The sequence below is a fragment of the Chenopodium album genome, chromosome 5, assembly GCF_948465745.1.
Source record: "Chenopodium album chromosome 5, dcCheAlbu1.1, whole genome shotgun sequence".
NCBI classification, from domain to species: Eukaryota; Viridiplantae; Streptophyta; class Magnoliopsida; order Caryophyllales; family Amaranthaceae; genus Chenopodium; species Chenopodium album.
In genome coordinates, this window is record NC_137838.1 from 57,315,478 (window position 1) to 57,325,729 (window position 10,252).

Sequence of the window (10,252 nt, forward strand, 5' to 3'; positions counted from 1 at the left end):
AAAGATTGGCATCCTGTAGAGGAAAAGGCTTAGAAAAGAATTCCCTTCCTAAAGAAAACAAAATAATACAGTTCTTGCATGAAATAGGTTCAATGTTCAATCAAACAATTTTCTTATTTCTAATCACATAAATACATGCTCACAAGTGGTCCATAAACATGATTAAACATCACAACCTAAATATTAATGCATACAAGAACATGATTATTTCTAACTTATATGCCCAATTTCTTTCCTACCCAATCTCACCAACATGCTTTTTTAAAAGCTATTAACACACACACACACACACACACACACACACACACACACACACACACACACACACACACACACACAAACATACACACACACACACACACACACACACACACACACACACACACACACACACACACACACACACATATATATATATATATATATATATATATATATATATATATATATATATATATATATATATATATATATATATATATATATAAGAAAGAAGACAAGAAGACAAAATTTCGGGCCTCCCTAAAAAAAAAAAAAATTCGATCCTTCCCTTTAAAAAAAAAAATTCGGACCATTAAATAAAATAAAAAAAAAATTTCGACCCCTTTTTTTTTAAAAAAAAAAATTAAAAAAATCGAACCAAAAAACAAAATTTGGTTTTAAATTAAATCAATAAATATTTAATCTTCCCAAAATAAAATAATTAGAATAAAATAAAATAAAAATTAATTCTGTAAAAATTTTAGCGATAAATAAGTACTTGGCCAAGTTTAAAATTAAAACACGTTTTTGGCTTTAGTGTTAGTAAAATCTCAACCTAAGCTCCCAGATACCACTTTAGGATGATTACTGCCACCGTGAAAATGGCTAAGGCAATTATCAAAGATACACGGTGAAAGACTTCAAATTAATAATCGTTAAAACAAGTCAACTCAATAGTCAACAAAACGAAAGTAAAGTTTAAAACCAAAACGAATGAAATAAAATCAAACTACAACTTGGAACCATTAAAGGCCCTTATTCAAAACCGTTCCAAAATCAAACCTTTACGTTAGTCCACATAAAATATGTCATGAATTACTAAAGCATAAAACATATCATAAACTAATGGAAGCTAGCATGATTCACTCTTCTCTCATGCCCCATCATGAATATGCTTCAATACCTGAAAAGTTTATCTCTACTTGTCCCCACTACTCTCCATTAAAAATGGGTCATCATAGGGCCAAGATAAAGACATGGCCAAACACACATACACACACACTAGTGAAAAAAATCTCATTCGTAACAGGCTATTTGTAACGGGCAAAGCTTTGCCCGTTACAATTAAGATATTCGTAACGGGAAAAATAGTGTCCGTTACGAATACTTATTTATTCGTAACGGGCAAAATAATGTCCGTTACGAATACTATACTATTTGTAACGGACAAAATACCGCACGTTACGAATAGTATATTATTTATAACGGACATCATGGGCCCGTTACGAATTATTGGTCCAGGCGTCCAACTGATAAGATGAGCCCATTAGTTACTTAGGGTTTCACACATCTCCTAAGCCGTCACTCCCCTCTCTTTCGCTCACTCTCTTTCTCTCTCCTCAGAAATCATTCTCTAACTTTCTCTTTCACTCACTCATTCTCTTTCTCTCTCCTCTTTCACTGTCTTTCTCTTTCCTCAAGATTCATTCTCTTTCACTCTCTTTACCACCTCTCCTTACCTCCATATTTCCTTTCCTCTTGCGTTTTTTTTTAAATTTATGTTTTGTTTTTGCTACTAGATCTGTAGCAATTAGATTCAAATTGGTAGAATGTTTGAGTTTTATTATTAGATTTTAATCTGAAATTTATTTGAATGATTTTTGCTAGTTTATCGATTTGTCGCCCTGGCGCTGCTTCCAAAGCTAGGGTTTATTCCGATGTTAATGTTGTTAGACCTAAGGATTATTGGGATTACGAGGCTCTTACTGTTCAATGGGGGTTTGTTTTTCTTTTTTCTTTTTTTTTTGAATTAATTTGATTTTATTTGATTGAATTCTCAATTGAATCTGTTGATTAATTGGGGTAATTGGAAATTTGCAGTGAATAGGATGATTATGAGGTGGTGAGGAAGGTTGGGAGAGGGAAGTACAACGAGATTTTTGAAGGTGTTCATTGTACTAATAATGAGAAATGTATCATTAAGATCCTCAAACCTGTCAAGAAGAAGAAGGTTAGTTTTTTAATCTTTGTTCGTTATTTCTTGGTGAATTTATATATATATTTTTTCAATAAAGTTGAATTTTTAATGTTAATTTTAATTGGATTGTTGCTGAAACATTAATTGGGAACTGAGAATTTAGATTGTGAATGTCAATGTCATGGTTTTTTTAGCAATCTCTGTGGTACTACCTTACATGGGCGGAATTGGGAGTATTTGTTTTGAATTATCAATTTGTGGGTGTTGTGAAGGACAACTTTGGTATGGAAATTAGTTTAGTTTTATTTAATGCTAATTTTACGAATTTTTAAAATCCATTTTTTGGTAATGTTTCAAGTAAAATTAATATATTGTAATTGCATGCATCCAACGGGCTTTTTCTCAAATAATTCTGATTTTCTTCTACCAAACGGATCTCAAACATAGAAAGAACAGTTGACTATATCTTGTAAGAGGACCCTCCCCGCCTTTTATAGTGATAGAGTGTGAGGCATTTAGCTAACTAACTAACGCATTTAAGTCTTTTGTGTTGCTATGTGAGTTGCTAGTGTGCTTTGATATGTTGGATTAGAATTATCCCAATATGGGTTGTAGGTTAGACTGTTAGAGACATCACCCAAATTATCCCAATATGGGCTGTAGGTTAGACTGTCATAGAATTCAACAATGGCGGCTTCAATCAATCAATCAATTATCCCCATTGAATTTTGTTTTCTGTGTTTGATGTTTTTTGTTTGCATGTTGATTTAGAGGAAGTAATAGTGTTGGAAATGAATTTCGATTTCAATTGCGTATTTTAATCTTAAATTATCCGCACTTGTTTGATTTTGTGAGTTTGATGTTTGAGAAATACTGTAGTTTATTTGTAAGGTTGAATTGCTATTATTAATCCTGTGTTTTAGGAGCTTTGCTGCTGTTGGTGTGGATCCTTCTGTTATTGGGTTTGGTCCAGCTTTTTCCATTCCTGCTGCTGTCAAATCTACCGGGCTAAAGCTTAACAATATCAATCTATTTGAGATAAATGAGGTTAGCACTCTGAACAAGCTGCCTCATATTTTCAGTTGGTGACTTCAACACCATTTCTCAAATTTGTAACATCCATTTTCAATGCAGGCCTTTGCATCTTAGTATGTTTACTGTTGTAAAAAGCTAAATCCTCGATCCAGCGAAACTTAATGTTAATAGGGGAGCAATAGCCCTTGGACATCCCTTGGGAGCAACAAGTATGCATTTTAGCTTTACTAGAGAAAATGCTTATTGATTAAGTTAGGATCTGTTTGGGGAGGGGGGATTTATATCAGTAAAAATCAGTTATACATTGTTAAACTCGGTTATCAGCAGAAATCTAAATCTGATTTCAGTGTGTGAAATTAGTTTTAATTTGTTAAAATAAGGTAGACAATAACAAAGCCTTGTTGATTAGTGTATTGTTGTACTCAATTCCTACTTTGCTCTTTTTTTAGGTGCCCGGTGTGTAGCTACTTTACTTAATGAGATGAAACGCCGAGGAAGACATTGCCATTTTGGAGTCATTTCCATGTGCATAGGTCTCTCTTTCTCTCTCTCTCAACACCTCATGTGTGCAACCTAAAAGCTAATTTAATTTTGTAAAGTTGAAGCCACTAAAATAACCTCAAATTGATTTTGGTTTGACTGTTTTTTGCAATTGATTTTGTTCTGTAATTTGATTGGTTTTTGGTTCAGATCTGATGAAGTAGATTAATTGATGAATTTTTTCATGTTTTGATGTACACAATCAACAAACTTGAGTACACAAGCGTAATTAAACACACTAACATGCTTTCACCTATCAACACACACTTACCTCATTGCACCTGTTTACAAGCACACACAACAATCAACAAGACACATTAACTAGACACTAAATAATTCATTTAGCGTTGATTACGCATCGAACGGGTTTCCAACTGTACTACCCCCAAATAATTTGAGGTTAACTGACACGGGAGCTAACCGTGCCAGCGACAAAACCACTCAAAGGTGGCGGGATTCCTGCGCATAATAATAAATAAAAAGGAATGCATAGCATCCTGTACTCCATTAGAAGTTATGGTTAAATATAAAACCCCATAACTCCCCCCATTGTTCATACTCAAGGTATATACGTTCCAAGAGTTTTGGTGCGTAATCTCTTTCACTTTATGTTATTTACATGTTATTGGACTTGGTGATGACTCTCAAAGCATAATAAATCAATCAACAATAATTATTCAATTAACCAAACATACCAATTTAATTCTTGAATAATTAGTGACCACATATTATTTAATGTTGAACCCCCTTTTAATTCTACCTCAGTGTCAAAGACACCTTAAACGCATAAATCGCCATAAATCCTATCCCTCGGTGTTAAAAACACCTTAAGTGCACAAAGGCACCAACATACAATTTATTCCTCTTGTACATAGACACTTATATAGCTCCTTCCTTATACTTAAAGCGTCAATAAAAATTATATGAACCTTAATAAAATTCTTTACAATATTCCAAGCCAAATTAAACATGTAGTTTAATTAAACATGCACTCTAACATGCCATAATTAAAAGTATAGCCCATATAATCATTCCAAAATCAAATTTTCAAATCCATAGACCATTACAAATAATTCATGCTTCACAATTCAATCACCAACACCAATACTTCACAATTCCATACATAGACCTTAGCATGATACTACTTGTAATTGATTGAAATCAAGCCTAGCATGATTCTACATCATCAAAATATGCTAAGTACGCGAACGTACCTTGAGTACGATCTTAAAATCGCCACAACTAATAGAAATTGCTTATTTCGAAGTCTCCTGCAAATTAAAATCCACTCTAAACAAATTTCCAGCAATATATACTATTTGTAAACCGCTCATAATTTAATTAAAATAAGCTGAAATTATTTTTAAAACACCATAATTAAGTCCCAATTAATGGGTAATTAAAATTCCCTCAAGAGCATAATATTAAGTGTTCTACGTAAAATTTCAGCACTTTATTTTAATTAAACTTACTGTAATTAAGCCTTAAAACACTTGAAACAAAGATATAACCCAATATACATCATACCCCTTTTCTACCAATCCCTTTTTCCTTAAACTTCCCTCTTTTAGTTAGTTCCTTCCCTAATAAAACTTGTTAAAATTAAAATTTCTTAAAATAAAACCCCAACATTTATAAATAAAGAAATTTAATAAACTTTCCTTTTATAAAAAAATATTAGTTAAAATACCATAATTAAGATATTAAAACTATTCAAATACTCTATAAAATACATATTTTAAAATAAATACGTATAAAAACACGGGGTATTACACACACCACCCTCTTACCACATTGAAGCTCAAGATCAACCGGAACCGCTTAGGTGAAGTAGTTCAACCGCACCAATCGTAGCCCCCTCATGATATAGCTTAAGTCTTTGGCCATTAACCTTGAACTCATTACCATGCTCATCGAATAACTCCACAGAACTAAATTTGTTGGCCCTTTTGACAGTAAAAGGACCCGACCACCTTGACTTTAACTTTCCTAGGAATAGTTTAAGTCTAGAGTTGAACAACAACACTTTGTCACCTTCTTTGAACTCTCTCGGAAGTATCATCTTGTCGTGCCATCTCTTTGTCTTCTCCTTGTAGACACGAGCACTATCACAGGTCGTCAACCTAAACTCATCAAGTTGGTTAAGTTGAAGTAACCTCTTTTCTCCCGCTAATTTGGCATCCAAATTGAGCTCCCAATATGCCTTGTATTCTAATTCCACCGGAAGATGACATGCTTTGCCGTACACGAGTCTATATGGAGTAGTACCTATCGAGGTCTTAAACGCATTTTTGTATACCCAAAGGGTGTCATCCAACTTATCGCTCCAATCTTTCCTTGATTTTGCCACCACCTTCTCTAGAATGGCCTTGATCTCACGGTTGGAAACTTCAAATTGGCCACTAGTTTGGGGGTGGTAAGCTAAACCTGTCCTATGGTAAACACCATACTTTTTGAGGAGGGTATCTAGCTTCCGCTCATGAAAGTGAGATTCTCCGTCACTGATTATAGCTCTAGGTACTCCAAATCTTTGAAAGATGGTCTACTTGAAAAGTCTGTGGACCACCTTGGCATCATTAGTAGGAGTGGCAATGGCCTCGACCCACTTGGATATAATAAATGGCGACAAGTATATATTGGTTCCCGTTTAAAGAAGGGAACGGTACCATGTAATAAACACCCCAAACATCAAAAATTTCAACTTCTAAGATTCCAGCTTGAGGCATCTCATGCCACCGCGAAATGTTGCCAGTCCTCTGGCAAGAGTCACAAGCCTACCCAAAAGTGTTAGCATCCTTAAACATAGTAGGCCAAATGAAACCTGACGCATTAATCTTGGCCACCGTTTTGGTGGGGCCATGATGTCCTCCATATGGTGAGGTGTGGCAACTAGTAAGCACACCGTGAACTTCCTATTCGGGAACACACCTGCGAAATAATCCATCTGCACACTCACGAAACAAAAAAAGATCATCCCATAAATAATGTTTAACATCAGAAAGGAATTTCTTTTTCTGTTGGTAGGACAAGTCAGGAGGTAGAGTAATACCCACTAAATAATTATCAAGATCAGCATACCAAGTGTGTTACTCTACAACTGCATACAGGTTGTCATCAGGGAAAGAATCATCTATAGGAAGAGAATCCTTACCCTCATCATACCTGATACGTGACTAGTGGTCTGCCACTACGTTCTCTGCTCCCTTTTTATCTTTTATCTCAATATTGAAATCCTGGAGCAAAAGAACCCAACGCAATAGCCTACGTTTTGATTTGCCTTGGCTATCAAGTACTTCAGAGCTGCATGGTCAGTAAAAACAATGACTTTAGAACCAACAAGATATGATCTAAATTTTTCTAAAGCATAAATCACAGCAAGAAACTCCTTCTCCGTGGTGGCATAGTTGACTTGGGCTTCATCAAAAGTTTTACTTGCATAATAAATAGCATGCAAAACTTTGTTCTTTCTCTGTCCGAGCACGGCTCCTAGTGCAAAGTCACTTGCATCACACATAATCTTGAAAGGTAGATTCCGATCGGGAGCACATATGATGGGTGCTGATATCAAAGCCTGTTTAATCCTGTTAAAAGCCTCGAGAAACTCGTCAATAAAAATAAAAGGGGCATCCTTGAGTAAAAGCTGAGTTAGTGGTTTAGCAATTTTAGAAAAATCTTTGATAAAGTGACGATAAAACCCCGCATGACATAAGAAACTTCTAACTCCCTTAACATTAACCGGGGGAGGTAATTGCTTAATCACTGAAATCTTAGCCTTGTCTACTTGTATACCCTTATCAAATATAATATGACCTAGGACTACTCCCTCCGTCACCATAAAGTGACATTTCTCCCAATTTAGCACCTAATTACATTCTTCACATCGTTTCAAAATTTTAGAGAGATTTATTAAACATGCATCAAATGAAGAACCATACACGCTAAAACCATCCACAAAGACTTCCATGATAGACTCTATGAAATCAGAAAAAATGCTCATCATGCAACGTTGAAAGGTAGCGGGGGCATTACATAAACCAAAGGGCATCCTACAATATGAAAAAGTACCATAAGGGCATGTAAATGTAGTTTTTTCCTGATCTTCAGGGTGAATTGGAATTTGGAAAAATCTCGAATACCCATCCAAATAGCAAAAGAACTTATGATTAGGTAACCTCTCAAGCATTTGATCTATAAAGGGAAGGGGGAAGTGGTCCTTGTTAGTGGCGATATTTAATCTACGATAATCAATGCACATACGCCACCCTGTAACAGTTCTAGTGGGAATCAATTCATTTTTTCTCGTTTTTAATCATAGTCATCCCACCTTTCTTAGGCACCACCTGTACAAAACTTACCCACTTGGAGTCAGAAATAGGATAGATAATACTTGCATCAAGTAATTTCATAACCTCTTTCGTGACTACTTCTTGCATATTAGGATTCAACCTTCTTTAAGTTTGAATGCAGGGCTTGTAGTTGTCCTCTAAATGGATCTTGTGCATACAAAAATCAGGGCTAATACCCTTGTGCATACAAAAATCAGGGCTAATACCCTTGAGATCATCAATATTGTACTGATGATCACAGGGTATAGTTTCTGCTCATCAAGAAAAATATATTTCAAATGAGAAGGGAGAGATTTTAGTTCAAGTTTCTTAACCTCAGCAAGTTTTGATTCCTGAACTAAATTTACTACCTTCATTGTCTCTTTGGGGTCTAACTCTTTTAGGGAAAGAGCTTTTTCAATAGAATGTACTTCATTACCCCTGACAATTACATTATCTGTAGATAAATTTCCACAAAGAATTTTCTCCAAGGTATCCCTTGCAGAACCTATGGTAAGCTATCATCACAAATATCATCCATTATATCAATCGCATCAATAAAGCAACAATTTTCCTCTAACATAGGTCCTTTCAAAACTTTTCCTAAATTAAAAGTAACATTATCATCACCAACAGAAAGGGTTAGTTTACCATTTTTACCATCAATAATGGCTCCTGCAGTATGGGGAAAAGGCCTACCTAATATAATGGGAATTTGTGTATCCTCAGCCATGTCTAAAACAACAAAATCAACAAGGATAAATAATTTACCAACTCTGACAGGGACATCCTCTACAATACCTAAAGGGTACTTAACATAACGATATGTCATTTGCAAAGTTATATTCGTAACTTTTAAATCACCCATATTAAGTTTAGCACAAACAGACGGTGGCATAACACTAACACTGGCACCTAAATCACTAAAAGCTTTATCACTGAAAACATTTCCTATATGACAAGGGATAGAAAAGCTACCAGGATCCCTTAATTTAAAAGGGGATTTATTTTGCAATAAAGCACTAGATTCCTCTGTAAAAGATACAATTTCTACCTCATTAATGGCCCTTTTCCTAGTCAGTATGTCTTTCATAAATTTAGCATATGCAGGAAACTGAGTGATTAAATCAGTGAAAGGAATTGTTACCTGCAAGTTTTTCACAACCTCCCAGAACTTACCAAATTGTTTATCAAACTTACTCTTCAATTGCCTATTAGGGAATGGTAGTTTGATAACTGGGCTCTGCACATCTCTCCTCCCTTATCTTGAGATTTACCCTACAAAGAAACATTAGAAGGGTTAGTATCTTTTTGTAGCCCTGTAGGGTTAGCAGGATTAGCGTTTGGTATAGAGGAATCTGGATCAAGAACAGGTCCATCTTCCTTTGGCATAGGAGGTCCATCATAATGTGAACCACTCCTTAGAGTGATTGCATTGGCATGATCTATGGGATGGATTGGTTGCGATGGTAGAGCTCCCTGCTGACGGGTTTATAGGGTAGATGAAAGTTGCGCAATTTGATTATCGATGATTTCATTATGAGCTAAAATTGAATCAATTTGGGCATCCCTACTCTCCATATGCTTTTGCATGTTGGTAAACATTGCTCTAATTTCTGTCATAATAGGGTCAGAAGATGATGAGGGTTGTGCTTGGTTTTTCTGGCCAGAATTAGGATGGTAATATTTCTGCTGTGGTGGAGGTTGTTGTTGTGGTTATTGTGAAGGTGGAGGGTTTTGTACATTGGTACTCCGATAAGAAAGGTATGGATGGTTCCGGAGACCAGGATTATAAGAGTTGGAGTATGGGTTATTTTACCCATAAGTTTGAAAGGCATTAACTTGTTCCATGGAAATCCTACAATATTTCTCCGAATGCCCTACAATTCCACAATTTTCTCAAAAAGGTTCATTGTTAGCAACAACAGAAACATTAGCTACAAAGTTAGGAGTAACAGTAAGATTATCTAGTTTCTAAAAAATAGATGTTAATTGAGCTTGCAAACCCTCTCGGATTCTCGTATTGGTAATTGTGTATTGCCATATCTTCGATAACCTGTCCTGCATCATCCACATTTCGATTCATGAATCTCCCACTAGTGTAGAATCTAGAACTGATCTAGATGAATTTCGAAGTCCATTGTTAAAAGTTTTGATCAATTACCATTATGCC

At 35.3% G+C, this 10,252-nt stretch overlaps 1 long non-coding RNA gene across 1 annotated transcript; it reads left to right on the top strand.

The window, feature by feature from the left end:
• The first annotated feature begins 1,595 nt into the window (after window positions 1-1,595).
• On the top strand, window positions 1,596-3,732 carry LOC145630779 (uncharacterized). Its single transcript, XR_014112244.1, has 5 exons — window positions 1,596-1,980; window positions 2,083-2,212; window positions 3,103-3,226; window positions 3,314-3,423; window positions 3,664-3,732. It is a non-coding gene; the product is annotated as an uncharacterized LOC145630779 (long non-coding RNA).
• Window positions 3,733-10,252: the final 6,520 nt, after the last annotated feature.